The sequence below is a fragment of the Podarcis vaucheri genome (assembly GCF_965113315.1).
Source record: "Podarcis vaucheri genome assembly, chromosome: 5".
Classification (NCBI taxonomy): Eukaryota; Metazoa; Chordata; class Lepidosauria; order Squamata; family Lacertidae; genus Podarcis; species Podarcis vaucheri.
The window spans coordinates 35,174,793-35,199,116 of NC_138763.1; the positions used below are offsets into that span (position 1 = coordinate 35,174,793).

At 41.1% G+C, this 24,324-nt stretch overlaps 1 long non-coding RNA gene across 5 annotated transcripts in view; it reads right to left on the reverse strand.

Annotated features, from left to right (window-relative positions):
• LOC309532033 overlaps positions 1 to 24,324 on the reverse strand; it is a 136,719-nt gene that overhangs the window by 93,157 nt on the left and 19,238 nt on the right. For 2 of the 5 annotated variants that reach the window (XR_014219531.1, XR_014219532.1), the window contains exon 4: positions 22,059 to 22,313. The exons of 2 other annotated variants lie outside the window; for them this stretch is intronic. This is a non-coding gene — a long non-coding RNA (uncharacterized lncRNA). Of the gene's footprint in view, positions 1 to 9,155; positions 9,297 to 22,058; positions 22,314 to 24,324 lie in introns of those variants that run through there. One more of the 5 variants, XR_014219530.1, reaches the window with a different exon arrangement.

Here is a 24,324-nt window from a genome sequence, read left to right on the forward strand (position 1 = left end):
CAGCCCCTTGTCCCCCTTGAAAGGCTGCTCCTGAATGATGGGAGAGCTTCCAGATTGGAAAGGTATGTAACAAAGGAGCTGCAACAAGTGGGGTGATCAATGAAATAAAAAAATGCCTCACGTTCGTTCAAGGAACTCATTAAGTATCAGTCAGAGTGTTTTACATATTTCCTGGTTCTTTGTAATGGGTGTGGGGCCAAACTGGGATTCAAACTTGAAACTGTGTCATGTCCTATGTGCATTATAACGTTCCAATCTTCAAGGCAGATATCACTTTATAATATCTTTTTTTTTCATTTTTCTTCTTGTCTTTGAAAAGGAGAGGGAAGGATCCAGGTGGTATTTGAGTGTGAAGTGTAGAATTGACCATGTGCACCCACAGTTTCACTCCCACATTTTAGTGTTCAAGGGAGTTATTATGTTGGCAAACACATGCAACAAATGCACACAACAAATAAGGGGACTGCTGAAATGATGAGTTAAAATGAAAGCCTTTGCTTTGCCAAAACCCTTCCAGGATCCATCAGAAACATTGCACCAGGCTACAGTGAAAGGTTGAAAATAAAACGAGAGAGGTCTGGAGTCAGATAGATGCTAGACTACGAATAAAAGACTTGTGAAATGAATGTTATGCTTTCCAAAGAAATTCAAAATCCCTACTGAGGTTAGAAACTAGAAACATATTGTCTCAAACTGGAAGCAGTAAAACTGGTAGGAGTAACAGAAGCTATTGGCTCATATCACACACATGAACTTGTTACCACCAGACAGCTGGAAAACCATAGGAGTAAAACAATGGAGGATGAATATGCCAACAAATGAGGGAAGGAGGACCAGGCATATCTTGCAGAAATCAGAGAAGAGGTGTGAATGGCTGTATATAGACGTACCAATTCTCTCGAAGTTACAGGAAGTACTCTAATTAAATCTTTACACAGTTATTGCAAGTCACTAGTTACCATGCACAAAAAGAGAAAGGTAATACTAAACTACCAAAGAAAAGAGGAAGAGGAAGAAGAGGAGGAGGAGGAGGAGGAGGAGGAGGAGGAGGAGGAAGAAGAAGAAGAAGAAGAAGAAGAAGAAGAAGAAGAAGAAGAAGAAGCAGCAGCAGCAGCAGCAGCAGCAGCCTGTTGTGTCATTATGTAGTGGTGAAAAAGCAAACAAAAACCTTCAAAGCAGTATTGCTAATCAATCTCTCTGGAAGACAAAGGTTGAAGGTTGCTTCCCTGAAGCCTTGTTTTAAACCCCTCAGTCCTAATCCCCAAGTGAAAAGATGAAACCCAAAGACATAGGTAACAGAATCCAAAGCTCCAGACTTTTCTGCTTGAGAAACACTTTAACTGCCAAGGACTCTGGCCTTCCATAATGGCAAGGTGACTGATGCATGTAGTCTGAGCTTTGCATAAATCCACAAGATAGTGGTTGCCCTGGGTTAATCCATCTAGGAAGAAAACACAGATATTTCCTCAAGGGCACCTCTTAAAAGTTACCTCCCCGAGTTAAACAATGCACTAGGTATTGCATGTTTGATGTATCATAGTATTTTAATATTCTTTTGGAAGCCGCCCAGAGTGGCTGGGGAAACCCAGCCAGATGGGCGGGGTATAAATAATAAATTTATTATTATTATTATTATTATTATTATTATTATTATTATTATTATTGCATCCAGGGCATATAGATGCAATTTCAAAAGCTCAGGCCTCTATCTTATGGGTCACTTGCTTTCCCCCTTGTCTGTCATCACCCGCTTAGAACAAAACATAACATAATTTGTCCCACAGGAGGAAGTGATGGAAACCAACTTGAGTGACTTTAAAAGAAACTATGCTCTCGCTGATTGATCAGAGACAGTATGTGCCACAAGGCGCCACAACTCGGACATGGTTGCAGAGCAGAAGGCAAGAGGCAAGGGCCTTCCGAATTTTGGCCTCATACAGGGCGCTGCTGAAATTTGAAAGACCAAAGTCCACCCTTGCCTAATTCATACTTTTCAGGAGAAGGTATAGGAAGGTACTGATTGGGTTCTTGCCTGGCCAGACCAAAGAGCTTGCTAGTAATTTGTGCAGCTCTTAAGGACCGCCTGGCTTGGAAGCAAAACAGTTGATAGCACTAGTTAAGTGTTTAAGAAAGGCACCCCCTGCAACCTGCTTACTTCACAAGGAAAAGAGTGCATGCTCCTTTCCTATAGCATGTAACTACCGTTTGTAACGCACATTCTGTGTTACCCTGGCTCTTCCCATGTCTCCATTGGTTTGTTATGTTTGTCTCACCTTCCTTTGGCTTCCACAACCACATTAAACTCACTACAGGCTACAGCAAGGATGAAGGTCCTGTAGCCTTACAGATGTTGTTCACCTTCAACTGCTGTCAGCCCCAGACACCAGGGCCTGGTCTGCACTGTAAACTCTTCAAGACAAGAGTCTGCAGAATAAAGAACAGAAAGTTTAAAGAAAAGAGCAGACTCCTGTGCTGAAGAGCTTACAGTGCAGACCAGGCCATGGTGTCTGGGGCTGATCATTAAATAATAAAAACAGTTGAGAGTTTTTATATATTTTATGAATGTTAGGATGCATGCTACTGCAACAGTCCTTAGCTGAGAAGGAAACTTCAGGCTGCAGTTGAATGAACAAGAAATAGCACCAGCTCCTTTCACAGAGAATATTATCAGGAGTAAAGAGGCTTGATGTACTTTCCTGCTCCTTCAGAGTAGCATTTGCTGTGCTGGTAGAAGACACTCAGTACTGTGTATCCTGCTCATACACATTAATTGGAATGTTGTAGAAATATCAACGTTTTCTGCATCTTGGAAAAAGAAGGACTTATCAGAATATGAAATATTAAAAACATACAACTTGGCAATATGTACTTTTCATTTAAGAAATCACAATTTCACTTATATGGGAGAACAGAATAGATGTGTATTACAGGATCGTTAAACAGAAGTAAGTAATTGTACGAATATGATCTGAGTTTATAAACTGTATGAATTGTGAAAGACTTGAAAATGGTCCTGTTTTCCAGAGTGAAGCATTCCCATACATATCTCCAAATACAACTGAAGTGCTTGCAGGCCACATGATTTAAAATACTGACAAATGCGGTATATCTTCACAATGACATTTCCTCCTACTGCACTGTCTTTTCACCTGTGGCTTTAGCCTTCTTGCTTTCATCAATCTGCTCACTTAGGAAGAGTTTAACAGTTTTCCTGCCTGTGGGCAACAACACATAAAATAAATATACACCACTAGTCATATTGATGAAAAGGAAGTTACATAAAAGTTCAGGAACATAGGGAGCTGCTTTATACCAAATCGGACCATTGGTCCATCTACTTCAGTACTGTTGACACTGACTGGCAGTAGCTCTCTGGGGTTTTAAGCAGCATTCCCTCCCAGTCTTACCATGGGATGCTGTCGATTGAACCTAGGGCCTTTGCATGAAAAGCATGTGTTCTCTCTCTGAGCTACAGGCACCCCCAACTTCAGAGTAAAACACTGAGTAGTTATTGTTAGCAGCAAACTTTCAATAGACTATTGATACTGAGCTTCCAAGATATATTTTCATGAACCAAACAGGTGGGATAATATTAACACTTGCCAGTTCTGAGCTGTTCAGTCAATAATCTCAGCATTAAGATCTGAAAAGCAATGAATGTGAGCCTGACCATCCATGTATTTCAGTCTATATCATTTCTGAAATACATTCATTGGACACCTGCAGATCAATTGTACTTGTAGACCAGTATTTATTACGAGTTTTATACAGAATTAAAACTCACCGAGTTCACTGTGGCTTACTCCCAGATAAACATACACAGGATTGTGGCCATAGAGTACAAAGGAGGTATTTAGGAAAAATCTGAATAGATATTACTATTGTGTCTAATAAAGTTAGTTTACTACAGGAGAAAATGACCCATAGAGTTTTAAAGGCAGAGAGGCACAGGGCAAGATGGCACCTCCACCTATGTACAGAAGCTAACCTGACTGGAAGTTGACTTTTACTTCAACGCTGGCAGTGGGATGACACTTTCCACTGCACCTGTGGGGAGCAGGGAAGTTTAGGGTGTATATGATCACAATGCCTAGGGGTTCAGGGAAAACAGCCAGGAGGCTACCACCACTGGGTCCAAGCACATGCCACCTGATACAAAGTTCTATTGAAATGGCTGCTGTGCCTCAGTGGAGCTGGGTTGGCTTATGACACGATACTTGCTATCGAAAGAGAGGTAAGATCATCAAAGTCCACAGTCTAAAATTATCTTAGCACACTAACACATGCAAGGAAAGATTATCTTAAGTTTCTCAAACCTCAGAGTCCTCTATAAAAATTCTGAGTGGTTCTAAGTTCATCTCAACTAGGTTGGTTCTTAATTATGTGAGCAGGCTGCTTAGAGACTTTAGTCTTTCTGTGACTGTCTAATTTGTATCCCTTTTTTATTAAATTAGGTGACATTATTGAGAGCAGTTGTGGCATTTAAAAATGCCTCAGGGTAGTTGATTGAGGGAAAGTTCATCTTTAAAACATTTTCAATAAAAGGGAAGCAATGGGAATAGTTGCTGTAATTGACAAAGACTTAACAGAGATGATCTTAAGTGTGATTTTCCCAAAAATGCTATGAATGATTCTATATGATAGATAAATATCTGGAGGAGATAGGCACACAGTGCAATCCTGTACATGTCTTTTTAGAAGTAAGCCCCACAGTGTGTTTTGCTTCCATGGAAGTAGGTACAGAGTTGCAGCCATAATCCACCAACAGGAAGTCAAGATGAGCTGACTTGTTTACTCCTGCTCTGGAGGCTAGGACCCAAACCAATGGCTTCAAGTTACAAGAAAGAAGATTTTGACTAAACATCAGCAAGAACTTTCTGACAGACGAGCTGCTCAACAGTGGAATGGACTCCTTTGGAAGGTGGTGGGTTTTCATTCCTTGGAAGGTTTTAAGCAGAGGTTGGGTGGCCATCTATCATGGATTCTTTGGCTGTGATGATTGCATTGCAACTCTACAATTCTATCACTTTTAAGTAGCCCATGAATTTTTAAGTATTACTATACCTATGGAGAGGGACTATAGCAGCAGTAAAGTGCAGTCAACATTTCCCTAATATTTGGAGTTCATACTGACTTTTGAGCTCTTGATTCCCTATATGCCTTTCCTTAGACAATCATTCTGATGTTGGTCTATGAACCTAATTGTAGGAGAAAACTATGCAGCCTAATCCAGTCAAGGATGCACCATTTAGATCAAAGCTCAGTTAACATTCTCATTTTTATACATTACACAGAACTCAAAGTGGCTAATGGGGTGCGGGGGGAGGGGCTCATCACAGGTGTGACAGAGTCAGAGCATTTCCACTCCTACGCTAAGGAGAATACCAGACCTATATTACTGACCTTGCATTTGGAGCCTGGAAATTAGGGTAAGACATATCTTTTCTTCAATCCGTTTTGCACATTTGTATCTCTCTAGATCGCTGTGGCCATAGTTTTTTTTCTCAGTTGTGTCCTGAGGGTCTGAGGGGTGGGGGAAAGAGATCTGATTGTAGAATGGGAAGGGACCCCGAGAGTGCAGGAATCTCAACACAGGGTCCCCCCATCCATTTTGAAACCACACCAGACACTGCTTAGCTTTGCAAATGTGCTAGCAGTTTTATTGCTGTATTCACTTAAATGTACAGTCAGCTGCTCCACCTAATGAAATAAGCTGTCTTTCATGGGAGAGAATGACAAGTTTGGCACACTGCTGTGTCTTCTTTAATGAGAAAAGTATGACAGGTATGACTCAATCAGCCACAGATCTTTAGTCATTGCTTGGCTCCATTTCAGATATATTTTAAAAAATCCTGATCCTATATGTAAAGTGCTGGTGATCAAATCAAGACAGCATCCCTGTGTCAGAGGGATGCCTAGAATTCCATGTCAATGGAGACTTTTCCTTGTTAAGGCTCCATTGTGCCCATACAGATAAACAGATTTCTGTCTTGTGCTTGTTGAATTGATTATCCATGGAAAATAAACATCTAAGGATATATACATGGGGAATCAACCTTGCCAATCAGTATTCTCTCATAAATTCATGCAAAACTTCAAAAAGGAGCAATTTGCCAATTGATACCGAAAAAGTGACAGAACTCAGAACTGCCCCTGGTACAGACCTGTACATTGTCTATGAATTTGGGTTTATGGCTCTTTCAAGGCTCCCTCTGCTGGTACAAGTAAGGCTCTCTCAAGGTTTAAGCCTACTAATCAGAACTTCATTTATTTTAAGTCTATCAAATGATTTAATCGTATTTTAAAAAACAAAAATAAAGGTTAAACAATTAATTGGCCACTTGTTCATTGCAGCCAGATTGACATTGCCCAAACACTAGAGAGACTTGTGATGTGTGCCATTGGACTACAGGTGTGATATTTAGCCCTCATGGAAATAATGACTCAAAATTTTATTTCTTCATGGTATTAAAAAAATCAAATAATTTTGTTTTGACTTGGCACTCGCTTATTTTTTATGTCAGCAATAAGGGCCACAGTAAAAACCCACCATCCTATTATGCTAGAATTTGGAGTGCATGGCACTGTATTTTTATTTATTTAAACACACAACTTTATTATGGTCCATAGACCCAAAATACACAGTACTTTTTTATTTACATTGTTGCTGTTATTTTAATTTCATTTTTGTATTATTTCCTTGTATTCATGGATGCATATATGTACTTACCTTCACACTGATTTGAAGCCACTTTGTGTCCATCCTAAAAGAGGCTTCTGGGAGGCCAGAGGGACATTGCTGGAACAACTCTTGGGTTGGGGCAATTGGCTAAAATGTTTTAAAATGTTTTAAAGGGCTCTAATGTTGATTCCTCTGTTTTGTTTTTGTCGGATTGCTGTTGGTTAACTGTTTAGTTGGGGTTGGCGGTTATTTTAATTCGGGTATAGCTGTAAACTGTTTATTATTGTTGCTATAATGGTTATTATTGTTATTGGTTTCTATTGATTTACTGGTTGGTTGGTTGGTTGGTTGGTTGGTTGGTTTCTCGTATAGGATATCTTATTTTTTAATGTTTGATGCTTGTTGTGTTTTTATACATGTTGTAAGCCACCCAGAGTGGCTGGGAAAGCCAGCAAGATGGGTGGGATATAAATTTTTAAAAATAAAATTATTATTATTATTACACAAAGTAAGCCCCATCAAATTCAGTGGGGCTTGCAGCTGAGTAGACAGGCACAAAATTTCATGTCTAAACTGCTAAACGATGAAACTGTGTCCGGTACTATCTGGATTTATTAACCCCAGGCTCTATATCTATGGAAAAGAAATATGGCAACACTAGACGTTGTAGAAATTTTGAATACACCTTGTGCAATTAATGCACGTTAGTCATGAATGAGAGAAAATCATGTATGTATTAAATAGCATAAAAAGAAAAAAGATGAATCAACAGATAACCAGTTTTCTTGATCAGGATCACCAAGGCATGAGAAATGGAATTTCCATGTTTTGGCAAGACAATTCTTATCCTCATCCAGAGAAATAAGCCAAGGCAGATTCCTCCATTAGACAGCACACACTCATCGTAGTATCGTAAGAAAGATGCACACATTCAGGAGAAGATGTGGAAATGCTGTTCGTAAACACAAATCTTCTATTTCTAATAGACAGAAATGTTTCTGCCAGGACCCACCATCAGAGCTGGTCTGATTAGAGCCAGAAGATGAGAAAGACAGCAATAGATATATGTTCTTCATAGAAAAGATAATGATGGTAAACCCACTGGTCAGAGGAGCATCCTGGGCTAGGGATGCAAGTGAAGTAACTTTCAATTGCCATTGTCTTGAGCTTCGGGTTTGGTTAGAGTGGCAAAGCAATGGTTATAACACATACCTGGAGCAAGGAAGCTATAAGCAAAACACACAGAGACAGAAGCAAAATGAAGGGTAGTTAAGGTCCTGGAAAGGAAGGAACGAAACTGAAAATTCCTGGTTCGGCCGGATATCCCAGCAGGCCACCATGACAACAAGCCCAAGAAGGAAGGGCTAGAAATTAGGCTTATCCTAGTCGATTTGCACATATGCTACAGTCCAGCGCACAGGGCCCATCTGCTGCCAAAAACATCTTGCTACATTTCAATGGGATTGATTCATTCAAGCATTCACAGGGCTCTACATTATTTATTACATTTACTTAGTGTCGTTGGTGTACATAGAGCTTCATGAGTGACATAAGCAAAAGAGAGAGATTCCGGCCCGAAGAGCTTGTGATCCAAATGCTATTGGTGGTGGTAGTATTTATAAGCTGTCTTTCAGAATTGCCCCTCTCAGTAGGGAAGATGACAAAAGAGGGATACATACCCCCAGGTGTCCCGGTTTTCCAGGGACCGTCCTGGAATTATGAAAGCCATCCCAGCTTCTGATTTAATCCTAGAATGTCCCTCTTTCCGCTGCCAGTGCTGCCGCCATCAAGCTCAGGGAGGAGGGTGAGCCAGCGCTTATCCCAAGTGGCAACTGCTGCAAGGAAGCATCCCATTGCCTCTCCATGGCTGCCACTGCCAGCCTTCTCCCCCAGGCAGCTTGTAGCAGATGCCAGAGATCTGGAGGGCAAAGAGGAGGAGAGGCTGCAGCCTGTTACATGGGGCATGAGGCAGTTGCTGCCTCTTCTCCTCCACAAGCAGCCGCTATGCGCTGCCCACTCTGAGGGGCAGGCAGAGAGCAGGGCCTCCCCACACGCGAAGAAGGGGGAAAGGAAGTAATCTTCACTAAAATGCAGAAAGTCCAACTTCAAAGTTTCAAAAGTTTTTGTTTTTATAATGGGCCTTAGGGATTCTCTTCACGTTAAGGCAAAAATTCTTCTTCAGAAAAAATAGGGATTTATTCCCAGAACATAGTTGTGTTTGAGATATTGCGGGGGTTTTGTAGCTGTTTGGGAGAGATTTGGAACAATGCAGAATTTCAAGTATAGCTATAGTGACTATTATCACACAAAGATTGGTGTTTTATGTTTCAGCATTATGTGGGTAGGTTTCTCCTATAATGAGGAAAAACCTCCACACCACACCAAGTATAAACATATGTGTGAATAATACTCTGGCAGTTAAGCATATATAACAATATTTCCTTTATATAAAAGGTAAAATGGGAATCTTGAAAGAAGTAAATAAGCTTTGTCTGACATACATTATCTGTCCCTTGAGTTTGTGAATTTTTGACACATGTGCTTTCTGTGTGTAGTAACAATAGATCTTCCTTCTGTTTTGAAATATGTTTATTCATTTGAGATGTGATGGTTGCTGAATGAGGAATAATAATAATAATAATAATAATAATAATAATAATAATAATAAATACCCCACTTTCCCCCCTGACAGATACTCAAAGCAGCTTACCAGAACAGCTAACCACAATTGTTAAAAAACAATTAAACATTATATATATTAATCAATGCCTATGTAAACAGGTGTGTCTTCAAAAGCCAGTGGAATGCCAATATAGATGGGCGCCTTTTTTACAGCAGGGAGTGTATTCCACATTACCAGTGTCACCAGTGAAAATGCCTCTGCACTACCACAATTATAACTGGCATATTTCAAATATAATAGTAAACAGCCAACTGCAAGACCACAGCTGCATTCTTGGTGGCTGCTCCCAGACTTTGGAACTCCCTCCGTAGAGAAGTTGACTGGCTCTGTCCTTGTTATTCATCTGGGGGCAGGTGAAGACCTATTATTCCAATAGGCTTTGGGGAAGTTTTAATGAAGGATCTGGTACCGTGCTGTTTTTATTGTAATTTTCCATATGTTTTGCCCTCTTGTTCCAAGACTCCTGCTTTACTTGCTGTGCTGTTTTAACAGGATTATTTTATTGCATATTTCATCATGATTATTTTTATTTTAATTGTATTGCTTTGTGTGTGTTTTTAATTATTGTGTATTTTTTAATTATTTTCTATTTTAACAACAATAACACTATGGTCACAATGCTGCAGCAGGCTGCTGGGTGATATTTTTTGCTATGATACATTCCACTACCATGGTTGAGAACAAACCTAGCTGTTACATCCACCACAGAGACTGGCTGATTCTCCACCAACTCCAGACATATCTCACTGCATAAGGCAGGCCCATCATGTGGATTTCTTCACCTGCAGTCCAATTCCATGGCATTCACCATCTGACAAAGGGTAGGGAAGTGTGGCATGATGGCCCTAAGTTACATGGTAAGTTCTCTAAATGGGCAATTCAACATGAGGGATACTCATCCCTGTGAGTTGCGAGATATTTTGCTGCCTGAGGCAAAAGAGAAGATGGTGTCTCCATTCCCATTCAATGTTGGTCATTGACCGTATTAAAGATATTTGATTTTGTCTCCATTCCACAGAAGCTGAACAGCCCGGAGATCTTAATTTTTAATCTTACTGAAATTGCAGTAATTATTTGTAAATTTGAATTTACACACACACACACACACACACACACACACATATGTATATTTTATGCAAAACTGTGTCCTCTGTTTCTGTGAGGAATTTTTCCCCTTTTTTTGGCAGTGCACAAGTTGTCAGCCTATCACCCCAGGATCTGCCACCTGAGGCAGCCACTCCACATAAAGGGAGAACCATCTCCGGTGGCATGTGCAATGCCTAGATGACTGATCAGCAGCCATGCTGAGGACAGTCCTAACTCATCCTATATCAACATCATGGGAATGGAAGAAACAATGGGGGAGACCATGTTGTTTTTGTGCAGAGACTTCTAGCAACCTGCATTCTGCTTCTATGATACCTCCTCTGGCATATGAGTGAAGTTTCCAGGAAAAGTTTACAGATAACAGCATAGAACTTGTATGAGATCACAAACTAATTTTCATTTGTCATCCAGATCAAGTTCCTGCACTGCTATTATGCCATGAGAAATTCTCAGTAGCTCAGGTTTTGACATTCACTATAATAGAACTTCCTGCGTGAGTCAGACTTGAAAGATCTGGTGGCAAATCAGTATCTGAACCCATCTCGATACAGGTTGGAGACTACAGTCTTGCTATTAACTTGGCAACATCAGCAAGATTTATGGCACCACTTAGTATTACTGAGTCCTCCCCCCACCCCGGCCACTCTTGATATAAAAGCTCAAATAAAATTGTGTTTGCAATGAGGCCTCTTACTGAAGCTTAGTCCCCATAAACAAAAGGCAAGGTGGTGAACCTATCTCTGGACTATAACACTTCAGATTACAGGTTAGAGCGCACATGATTGTACTCTTCCCCCATACAAAACAGAATCAAAATAACCTCCCTCCACATAGAAAACTAGTATGTCAGATAAAAGACCACATAAGTACCCTTTTCACTGACATCCAATTTTATACACACAGAAATCTCTTTTTTGAGGGGGGTGGGTATGAAGACGTATTGAATCATATAAGCCCCAATCTGCCATCTTAAATGGCACTATGGTAACAATACAGTGGTAACTCACAGTACATTTTTCCTTGCAGAATATTAGTCAGGACCCATACAGGAAACCATCTTTTTCCATACCATGCCTGGGAATGCTGCAGCATCACTCAAAGCATAATCACAGGGGCTTTTGCTACCTCCTTTCAAGGTGCAAGGAAGCTGTGAAGTTAACAGGCACTCACCTGGGTTGCAGCCCCACAACAGTTTATTCCATTTACCCAACATTTCCCTAGCAGTTAATTTCTGCACTGAATTTGAGTTTTCACATGATTGAAAAGCTGCTTCTGGAAATATAGTGGAGTACAGTGGTACCTTGGGTTAAGTACTTAATTCGTTCCAGAGGTCCGTACTTAACCCGAAACTGTTCTTAACCTGAAGCACCACTTTAGCTAATGGGGCCTCCTGCTGCCACCACGCCGCCGGAGCATGATTTCTGTTCTCATCCTGAAGCAAAGTTCTGTTCCCCTATGAAAATGGCAGGAAACATCTGTACGCTGGCATATCACCCCTAATTTCATCACTTTACTTCTGTGATTTTCTGGTTTAATGGGGTTGCAAATGGATATTTTCTGGAAGCCATTAACATGGAAATGAGCACTAAACTTACACTATATTCTGCTAGATTTCTGGAAGCAGCTTTTACGTCATTTGAAAGCTCAAATATAATGTAGAAATTAACCATTAGAGAAACATCATAAAAATGGAATAAACTGCTGTGTGAGTGCAGTCCAGAGCTTTGGATAAAAAACAAAAACAAAGAGGGAATTGGGAATCCCTTGGACCACCTCATCTTTTAAAGTGCCACTACCTCATGTACCAAAGTTTCCATTCCCCACCTAATAATAATACCTTGCCCATCTGGTCAGCACCTTCCCCCCAAATAAACCCCCTGAATGTGGAAAAAATCAAGGGTCTGAAACATTTGGAGCAACGCTACTCCTAAATACTGTTACAGAACTTGGGGGGGTGTCCTCCTAAACACTAAAATTAATAAATGTTAGGATTTGGGGTTATTTGTGAAATGAAGAGAGAATATAAGCTGCAAAGGAATTCCTGGGTAGCCTTGCCAAACTAGGGCTGTTGGGAGAACCACTGTGGGTCATTAAGAAGACAATGGAACTTCTTTTTCCAGGTGTGAACAGAGACTGGAGATTTGGAAGGTTGCCAAGGTAACTGCTCTGGAGGAGGGCAAGGGACTTCTAGGAAGAAGAAAGAGGAAGAAGGAGTGAGATCCAACTTGGGAAGGGAGAAGGAAGGACTGCCTGCAATGCTTTGGGCCATGCTGTAAGATCTGGACCCCCCCCCCCATGCAGACTGAAGGTGTAAATATGTGAATCAAACCGTATTTCTTAAAGCATGACAGTCTTCATCTTGTCTCCCATTCCCCAAAGGGACACAGACCCTGTGTGGGCGCCTAAGATCCCATACGCATTTGCCACTGCTTGGCGGAGAGAGGGGGCAGGCACCAGGCTTGTGTAACAATACAAAGCATATGCACCACAGTGGCGTAGCATGGTTTTCTGGTGCCCATGACAGGCAGGTGTGTACCAAGGGGCAGGATGCAGAGAGTGAATGGAGCCCACCATGCCAGCCCAGCCCTTGCTGCCAAAGCACACACACACACACACACACCCCGGAGCCAAGCGGGGCCACGCTGCATCGCCTGCCCATCTGTACAGGGGGAGCCCAGCCAGCTGATGCAGCCCTTGGCAGGCGAATCCCCCTGACACCCACAGAGAGGAGTTTTGGGCCAGGCCATACTGGGGTCAATGCCTGCCTGCTTTCCTCCATCCGCACCCACTTGCACACTGAGCAAGGAGTGAGTGAGTGTTGGCCAGGTAGCCATTCAGCAAGGGCGTTGGCTATTCAGTGAGAGGGCCGGGGACGCAGTAGCAAGGCAGGCTGTGCTCCAGGGCCTTGAGACCCCAGGCAGCAGGAAGGGAAGGACGGAGAGCAAATCGTAACCATCTGGGAATGTTCTAAATACAGCAGTATCCAGCTTCATTCATTGCATCCCAATAGTGTTGCAACCGAACAAATGGTGCATTGCTTTCTCAAATACAGCTGTCTTGCTCCACTTTCCCTTCCTAAATTAGTTGGCCCATTCAGAGGATCTTTTCTTATCAGCAACGGCAAAAATCTTTTAGTTCTTTTGGCCAGAGTTTCTGCCAATTAAAACACAGCTTGACTTAGAAATTTGCTTCTTCTAAGTGGGGAACTAAAGCTGAAAAACAGAAGAGGCATTGGGGGATTTGGACAGCATACTAAAACTCTTCACATTCAGTCACAATTGTGCAATTAACTAAGTGTGTGCAATGTAACTGTTTTTCCTACTGCAGAATGTAAGACACTTGGGTATTTGAATTTGGGAGTTAGAACTTTATTGATAAGGGCTATAGTTCAGTGGTGGAGTATCTGCCTTGCAAGAAGGTCTCAGGTTCAATCCCCAGCATCTTCAGGTAGGACTGGGATGGAATTCTGCCTGAAATCTGGAGTGCCTCTGCTGCCGGTCAGTATAGTCAATATTGAGCTAAATGGACCAATGGTCTGACTCAACATAAGTCAGCTTCCTATCTTCCTGTGTAATAAAGTCATGAGCCAGTTGGTGTCTCTAAAAGAGCAGGATGAAGGGACTTAAGATGATCAAAACAACAGAAAGCTGTTGCATATTTGTTTAGTACAGTGGTACCTCAGGTTACATACGCTTCAGGTTACATACTCCGCTAACCCAGAAATAGTACCTTGGTTAAGAACTTTGCTTCAGGTTGAGAACAGAAATCGTGCTCCGGTGGCACGGCAGCAGCAGCAGCAGGAGGCCCCATTAGCTAAAGTGGTGCTTCAGGTTAAGAATAGTTTCAGGTTAAGAACGGACCTCCAGAACGAATTAAATACTTAACCTGAGGTACCACTGTACCGGAGCGGTTACTTCTGGGTTTTGCCGCTCGCACATGCACACTAAATCGCACTGCGCTCGTGCGCAAATGAAGCACTTCTGGATGCGAACACTTCGAGTTGCGGACGTGCCTCCAGGATGGATTACGTCTGCAACTCGAGATTCCACTGTACTGGAAGAAAGATTTAAGAAGAAATTAGCACACAACCCCACCAAAACAATGATTCCACTTAAATATTATCTCACCACCATGGAAGTTGAATAACCGGACGAAATGGGAAGTGCTGATCTTACAAACGTAAAAACCGCCCCAGTTTCAGTCTATGGTATATTGCTAGATCCAAATAGCAAAAAATAAAAAACGAAAATTTGACCCAGAGCTGGCCTTACCATTAGGAGCAACATTAGAGGTACTATTAAAAGAGAAAGAAAATGTCTGTTAGCTTACTATTATAGTTTCACTACAATGGAGGAAAGGTACCTTTTGTATTTTCTGCCACAGACATCAATGTCTTCTACTGCTCTGACCTAAATTGAGATTTCTCACAGGACCAATTTTCACAGTTCTGAAATGGCAACATTTTGTAGGAAACTTGGAAAAGATTAAGCCAGATGGAGTGAACTATTATGTCAGCACAGGTCAAAGCTTCCAAAAGAGTGTTTTACACTAACAAATCAGCAAGCAATAAGAAGATCAGTTTCATCTACCAAAAAAAGAGAAAATATAGATTTGAAATTTCTCATTATTCTGCTCCAATCTCTACATACAGATCCAGCTACTCAGCTCTTACAGCATTTGAGAATTCTAGAAGAAGAAAGTCTAAAAGTCTGAATAGCAGAATTACTGGCCATTATAAATTTCTCATGGAATAATACTGGGGAACAGAGATAATGCAGGAACTGAATATATATGGCTAAATAAAGTCAAGGATGTTGCAGAAATGTCAAAGTCCAAACACCTTATTAATTTTGGATAAGAAGTGTTGTGGCGGAAAAGGTTGGATTAAGTTTATTGTCTGGGAGCAATAAAAATATTAAAGGAGCCAAAATATTGTAAAGTTTCTTTCTTGACTTATTGAATATAAACTTACAACATTGGATGTTGTTATAATGGCACTGGGGAGAAGACTTGAGCAAAGAATGTGTTGCAACTGGATCCATGCATTTCATCTAACACTTGGCTTTGAATTAGCTCACACAACTTTTTAACAGAGTATAGGTCCAACAATATGTTAGCATTGCTGTTTATGTTAACGCATGCTTGATAAAACATTATTGCAGTTATTTGAAACAATGCTGATAGCTTAGTAGTGAAAGCAAAGCAATTAGTTCATTTTCGCTTACCATCATTTTCTTTATGATCAAATATTTAAAAACTCTAAGGCTTGGGGGGAAGAGACCTATCTTCAGCTGATATCAGAAAAGAAACAACAGCAGACTTCAGTGACCAGGGTGTTGCGTAGCTAGGGTGTCATTGTTGCCATTGCCAGGTATACTTTCACTGTTTATTTGGCAAGGTACTTGGTCTTTGTATGTAAGGTCACAAAATGTGAACTATACTCAACAGAGAGTTGCTTGTATCATGGATAGTCTTTCACACATCAGGTACATCCAAAGCTGTCTTGTAGTAATTCAGTTCACTGGTTTATCTGGAGCTGCATGATTAACCCTGTCTGGCAGTGGCTGTTCAAGGTCTCAATTGGAGATCTTTTTCATATCTGCTACCTTGGATCCTTTTAACTGGAGATGTCAGGGATTGAACCTGGAAATTTCTGCCTGGAAAGCATATATACTCTACCATTGAACTATGGATGGAATCAAATGCAATTCTCATATATATATTCTCTCTCTCTATATATATATATATATATATATTCTTAAATGTGTTTTCCCCATTTGCTGTCTAGGTAACCAGCATGGTGAAATGGTAGTTTGGTTTGTTAATTCAGCAAAGAAATGAAAAATGAAATGGCATCCCACTTTAATATAAAGGCCAAATTAAAGAAATGTAGTAGTCTTCTACCAGTAATCAGTTATTTTAATACCAGCTATCTGGGACCAAAATCTGAAACAAAGGCAAAAAGGAATAATGTCTTTTGAAAGTGGAATTTGCTGCCAAGGAGTGTGGTGGAGTCTCCTACTTTGGAGGTCTTTAAGCAGAGGCTTGACAACCATATGTCAGGAGTGCTCTGATGGTGTTTCTTGCTTGGCAGGGGGTTGGACTCGATGGCCCTTGTGGTCTCTTCCAACTCTATGATTCTATGATTCTTAGGAACCTTCAGCCCCTGAAAACTTCCAGTTCCTCCCTTTGCCTCAAAAACTATGCAGTCTTTTGAAAAATGAATTAATGTGTGCATGAACTGGGGGCTATGGAATGTTGTGGTATGCAAGTAAACAGTTCTGCTAGTGGCAATGAGTTTTAGGTGCACAATGGAAATTCCTCTCCTCTCTTCATGTGACCCCCTTGCAACCCCGAAATCTACTCTGGGAGTTCCTCCAACCCTCTGGAGCAGACGTACTGGACATGTATGGAGCACATCAGGAGAGGAGAGGACAGGGAAGTTCCATTGTGCAGCCAAAGCTTCTTTCACAAGCAGAACTGCTTACTTGCATCCTGCCCATAGCTCCCCAAACAGAAGTGATGATGTCTAATGCTGCCTTCTTGTTTTCTTTTTTATGGAACAAGGAACTTTTTTGTACAAAGTAAAAGATGAAACTATTTTACATTACAAAAGAAATTATCCACAAACCTTCACCCATTAGTTAGTACATAATAATTCATCACTCAGTAGAATTCTGTAACCTTTCCCCACCGCTTGACATATAATTACTACTTATTCAGTTTTACCCAACAAGTTCTAAGAAGCAATGTAAGTTGTTTTTCAGGTAAAATTTATTAATGTAAGAATATTTGTGTCTCAGATAGAAGTGCATTCCATTATTTCTTCTTAGGCTGCAATAAAATACATTTTATAGCAACCGTGCAAGAAACACAAAGTGATATCCAAGGTAATAGTAAAAAGTAGCTTCAATGAACAATTTCAAAAATGTCTGTGCAAATATGATTTTCATTGTCTGCCTTTTAAATATTGCCCAATACTATTCCTTTTCAGAAATAAATTTTGCAGACTGTGCACATCTTCACTATGCCCTGCTAACCACAGGTCCTATTATGTGCTTAATAATTGACTATTCAATAGAGCATTGAAACATTTTTATCTGGAGCTAATTCACCTTTGTCTGTGCATCAGCATGTTCACGCAATGAATTACAGACATGATCTTCTAAAGCGCCTCAAGGCTGTGTGCTGTATTTAATCCAACTTTGTAAAAAATGCAGTGAGCCCCATTGTGTGGATTGGAAAACAAGATCTTAAAACTAGTACATGTAAAACAATGATATATTAATGCACATTTTTAATCAGTCTAGGCTTTGGCCCTTCAGATAATAAGTCAGTGCATTATGAGCCCCCGAGCAGCAACTGAATGCCTACTGATGTGCTGTCGCAAAGCTATGTACATGCCGTACTATTGTCAGCTGGAAGCAGAAGCAAATTCTCCAATAGAATGCTTGGCATGTTTACAAATCTCCCTGCAGTTTCCCTATTGACATCTATAGATCAGATGTCCCAAGCTTATAGATCACAATTTTGAGATGCTGCTGAATCAGCACATAAGGTGGCCATTTACAAGTATATACCGTTTTGCTTAAAGTGATGCAGTATGTTAATTGCTTCTGTTCTCCCATCTCCCAAACCACAGCAGTCTATGTATTAACAGGAATTCTTTGAAATACTCTTTATGTATCATTAGGTAATGGTGGAGGCCCTCAAAGCAAAACTGAGTTCAGGGTCACCCCAAATGGAACCACCATTGTATCAGGGCTGGCCAATTTCTTTACTATCCAGAAGGAGGAGTGGGCAGCACATCCTGCCCAATCATTGTCAGTTCTAAAAGGCACTTGAACCCTATTTGTGCATCCTGTGGAGCAGGAATGGTGTCACCCATACTTCCAACCTTCCCTCACTGAGTGGGAAGTTCTGAAGTGGGATTGTAAATACTTTAGCACATTCAGAGAAATGGTTCTTCTCTAGCTTTTCCCTAGACCACTGATAGTGCAGCCCCCTGGCTGCCAAGCAAGCCCCCCTCTGGTGGCTCTGGACTTCTTGTCAGGCCCAACATTGTTTCTATATCTGGGGGTAAAGTGGAAAGGGTCTGAGGCTGAAGCAGGGCTCTAGGTGTGGTGTGCTGGAGGGGCTGGGCAATTTGGGTTGCATGACCGTGACAGGGGGCTCTCTGGGTTCCTAACAGCATTTGAAACTCCCATTGTTCTAGGCACATTTTGCAACAGGGAATTTCATTAGTGCAAGCTGTTTCTGAGCTCTGGGCACAGTACTGCGCCTAAGATTTCAGATTAAAATTGCACAGTGGAAGGAAAGAAGGACCTTTTTCTGCCTCCCCACTTCCAGCCACTCTCTGAAGACTGGAGAAGATATCCTCTTAAGAATATTAGGGAGGTGAGCAGGGGAAGCATGGCTTTGTTTTTTGCAGTCTTCAGATGAGGACTAGACCACGTGAAAAATGAACATAAGATTTTAGCTGCAGTTCATTCATTTTCAGCTTTGTATTCTTGTTATTAAAAAAGTGCACCTAGACATTCCGTTGTTGTGCCCATAACTTAGGTATAAGGTGCCATTTAGCTCCTAGCTTTCATATCTCATTGGTTCCTAGTGGCGCTGGGGGTCTCCAATCCTCTTCCATCGGTGAGGTATCCCCTGAATTATAATCAGGCTTTACTCTGGCACAGGTACAGAGTGTCCTCTGATCTCCTGCACAATAAAATATGAGAAGATGCCTGCAATGGGTCTGCAGCAATAAAGCACACTTGCCTTTCACCACATCACTACTCTAGTATAACCACTTCTGTTGGTTTACGGGATGCCAAACCACCCATCTTCCTGTGCTACAACTCCTACTTGCATGGCTAAGTTGTTCTCGACTTTTGTGGGACCATTTACAGAGCTTCAGTCAAGAAAGCTATGAAGGCTGAGAACAGCAGTCTTATTCCCTCTACCAATGGTGGGATCACCAGGGCCAGACTCACCACTTTCTACCCTGGAATTCATTGAGAAACATTCAGTTTTGTGAGTTGGGGCAGCTAGTGCTCCCAGGTATCTCCAACTTCAGCACCTTTACCCTTTCTCATTGGAGTGAATGATTCCTATTGATTGCTACCAAAGAAAGTAAATTGCATCCTGTCATACAGGTAGGTGATAGCATAAGATAAAGCATAGATCTAGTGAGCAGCTCATGCACATTAATCTTCCCAAACTTTAAACCAATATTCTATGCCACCTAGACCTTTATCAAAATTATTTACTTGGTACCTTATATATGGGTAACCTTTGTATACTGAACCTACTTATGTAAATTCATGTCTCACTAGAGCGGATGTCACATATAAGACAAACTACCACCTTAAGCAGCAGCAGATGTGAAGTGTCGGACAAAACTCCTTCACTTTTATTGTTTCGTCCAAATGAAGCTAAGATGCTTTAGTTAAGATAGTGGAGGAGTTGTATCTGCAGTGTGCATCTCAAAGATTGTGGTGTTTGAGCAAAATATTTCATTGTTAATCCACCTTTTGTAAGAACTAGAATCCTGATTTCAAGGTTATTAAAAGAGATCGGGCACTGCATCATATTGCATTCACCTGTGGCCAGTAACTGATTATTCTGAGGGAAGCAATTACTCAACATAGACTCCAGCTCATTGTTGAATGCCAAATTTTGCATTTGGGGGAAGAAAATGACTCTTGAATATATGCTCTGAAGCATGAGATTTGATTACCTTTATCATCACTTGCAAGGCCATAAATGTTGCAATAAAAGAACATAAACGCATTCAGCCCTTTTTCAACAGTTCATGCACAGTATTTTTGCTTGCTTAATTATCTTTTGTGGTTGTGAACTCCACAGATTAAGAATATGCAACTGACAATTTCTTCTATTACTAATCCTGCTTTTCATAGTTATAGGAGAATCCTAAAATCTTCGTATTTATTACCACTGTAAATTCTGCAATGACAGAGGAAGAGAATCCATTTCTTGCTTCTTCTTTTTACTCTCTCTGTTCAGAAAAGGGATGGGGATTTCTTTTTTCTGACTTCTCCCTCTTTTGAAAAAAGGACAGGAGAAGCTACAGATCAGCTCAGAGGGTCTTATGGTAGGCACTTGGTAGGCAGTTGATTTGGGGGAGAACTAAAAGGGATTTGCTTTGCTCCCTGTGGTTGAACTCAAGGCAACAATGTTATTCTAAAAAAATTCCTAGAGATGTGGTAGAGATGTCCCTGGGAAAGTAACATGCAAAATATCAGAAGGATGGAGGCAAAGGCTACAGTTATGATGAATTGGGGGGTGTGAAGAAGCTTCAGGCTTATGTTCTGCTCAATAGAAGTAGCAGAAACTAAGTGCAAAGCTGATTTGATAGGAATGGGTGTGTGGGCATGAGACAGAGGCAGAAAGACTTGAATTTCCAGCATTTTCTAAGCAAGCATTACTAGCTAAGTGCACAGAACAGACAACAATGTGATACTGCATTGAAATCCCTTCCCCAAAGCACTGTGATAGGAGAGCCCTCCTGGTAAAGTGATTCGCATTGGTTAGAAGTTAGACCTATCAGTCATTCAATAAGCTCTCCACCTCACTCTCCACAGCCTGTTGTTTCTCTTATATGGCAAGCTTAGAACAAAGATTTCCATTTTTGCAGACACACTATCCACAGTGTTTTTAAACACCCTGCTCTCCAAAGGACTAAATAGTTTTGGAGGCCCCTGCTTTGAATAGTTCCTGCTTCAACCCAGAGAGCCCCAACTCTGTCCAAAGCAGCCCTGCTTCAGGATTTTTCTCATCCCTTTGCACCCTACATAGTGTGTCTCTTTCTACATGCATATTATTCTCTGTTTTCTAGTTACCTAGAACAATGGTGGGAAGTTCTACACTGGACATCCTCAAGCAGAGACTGAACCATCAACTGTTGGTAGATCATCTAACTCTAGATATCTTGCATCAAGCATAGAGTTGAACTAGATTGCCTAATACTTCTTCGTTCTTTAGTCCTGTACCTTCATTCATCTTTGTACCAATGAACCCATGAATGGAAGAACTGAGGTCCTACCTGCTGGCTCTGCCCCAACCTGCACATGTTTAAGGGCTTTAGTGCACTGTTTATGCACAGGGCCTTTGGGTGACTAGAACAAGTGTGTGTGTTTGTGTGTGGTCCCAATTCCTCCTAGTGCTATTCCATATCATTGTTTTTTTCTGACACAGAACGCATAGAACCCACTGTCCCTACTAGGATCAAAACTTTAAAGCATCTTGCATGATTGCAAAAACAGAAGACAGAGTTTTCACTGCCACTCCCCCCCCCCCATGTTAGTAGTTTTTGCTGCTCCTTTCCTTAGAAGTTCAACAACTTTTGACCTCCCCCCCCCAGGGGTGGGTCTTTGCACCCTGGTGGCGCATATGCTAAAGACAGCCCTGAAAACCTTTGTTCCCCAGCTATATGAACATCCAAAAATGTCGGTTTGGCAGCAATTAGGCATTAAAAAAGCTTTCATTGCTCTTGTGCCCTTGCACATTCTCATTATCAGGTTTCTTTCCACATGCTGTTCTCACTCTTTCACAAACACTGTTCATGCCTATTGATTAACAGCACCTAATATTTATTTAACAAGGAACTTCATTTTCCCCCCTAGCATCACAGCTTCGGATCTGCTGTACTTTCACACCAGGGCAGGTTGTATTATCAGTTTGACTCTGATCCTGTTATGCCCGCATGACATAGAGAATGCATGTTAAGACCTTAATTATACAGCTTGTGTTTTGTAAATGGTATTTATTTTTAACAGAGCCAGGTGTTTTTCATCTGTTTGCAAATAATTCTCTTTTGCACCTAGAAATCTAGGAGAAACAGGAGAAAAACAAGAGAATTTACTTTAAATAAGACATCTTTGGGAGATAGCTATGTACCCGTATTTTTCGCTCTGTAACACGCACCCAACCATAACATGCATGTAGTTTTTAGAGGAGGAAAATCCATAGGCATGCCACCCATAGGCATTCCCTCCATAACACGCACAGACATTTCCCCTTACTTTCTAGGAGGAAAAAAGTGAGTGTTATGGTGCAAAAAATACGGTATATCCTGTGAGAGGTAAAAGTACTGAAATGTTATTCTATGAACAACACATATAAATTGGAAGTTATTTTGTTGTTGTTGCTGCTGCTGCTGCTGCTGCTGTAAACTATGCTACACTAGCTCACCTGTATCTGCCTGTTAACACGAAACAAACACTCCTTCACCGTAGGTACAGTATATCTCATGGATTGTGAGCTTGTCCAAACTGGGCTTTACCATGAGTTTGAATCTAAGATTTCTGAGCAGTGTCCACATGATGCTGCCCTCAATCAGAACCCATCCCCCATATTTTGTTGTGTTAATTTGGATTACACCATTCATGGGAAAATCTGAAAAGCAAACAAAACCCAAAGCAAATCTGCAGCTGCCTGGCTGCTGGAGCAGGAAGAATCCAGAGGTTGCTTGCAGAGTTGAAGGAAAAGAAGGACCTTTATCCTGCTCCCCACTTCTAACCATTCACTGAAGACTGGAGAAGGGATCCACATATTAAAGGGAATGGGCAGCATAACTCCCCCCCCCCCCAAGAAGTAAACATATATACTTTTTAATTTCTGGCAGAAGCCATCCAGTCAGTGCCAGGAGGTTATTTCACAGGTATCCCCAGCACTGACAGTACTTCTGGACAAAGGTGGAAAGAAAATTGATTTAAGATGATCACAGATGCTATCTGATCTGCAGGGATAATATTTATTGGAGCAAAGGAAGTCCAATCAGGACATTTCACCTACCAAAGATATTGCATAGCAGACATGAAAGCTACATCCCACAATCCACTGCTGTGTTACAGAGGATCCTGAGGCACAGCTCTTGGACCATGTGCACTTGTGTGCAATCTGGCAGTTGCTCCACAGCATCCTGTGTGATGGTTGTTTCTTTATTTCATTTATAATCTCTCTCTCTTTCTCTCTCTCTCTCACTCACACACACACACACACACACTTAAAAAAAACCATTTAGAGAGTTCCCAAGGTATCTCCCATCCAGGCCCTGATCAGAGTCAAACTGCTTAGGTTCATTACTGCTATATCATGTGTTTTCAAACTATGCCATAGCACCACTGCAAAAGGTATCTAGGATGCACTTGGACTGCATCTTTGGCAGTAATGAAAAGGAAGGTAACTTTCACCTGGCTTTTATGCAGCTCTTTGTTTACAGGCTGCCTCCTTTTGTGGGCTCATTTCACTGGTGAGCTCTACAGAAATGATTAGGCTGAACACAAGTTAGCTGCTACTGTCAGTTTTTGAATTAACTACATACAGACTAGGTATGTACAGTGCAATCCTTTATGTACCTACTCAGAAGTAAGGTTCCAGTGGTGCTTACTCCCAAAGGAAGTGTATACTAGGATTGTAGCCTTAGTGAAAAGCAATAGTCTCTAACTGAAAGGAATATGCAATCTGGCCGTTGTCCTCAAGAGACAGTTATCACCTCATCAACTGCAGCTAACACTTGAAACTCTGCTGCAGCTGCCATCTGGCATGTGAGCAGGGATCTAGGCCTAAATACAAAACAATAAAGATGGATGGGAGATTTGATGATTTGTTCAGCCAATTGCCACTTTGTGTAGAATTCTGTGTATTAAATGATGTAAAACTATATTTCAAGGTTACTCTGGGTATGCTTTATCACCTCATCCATCAAACTGTCTTAGAGGGTAAAACATTTTATAGCCAAATGGGGAAAACCCAGCTTAATCACACAAATAACTTTGGTTTACCTGATAGGTTTTATTTCTTAAACAGAGAGACCAGATTTATACATCCACTGGAATTT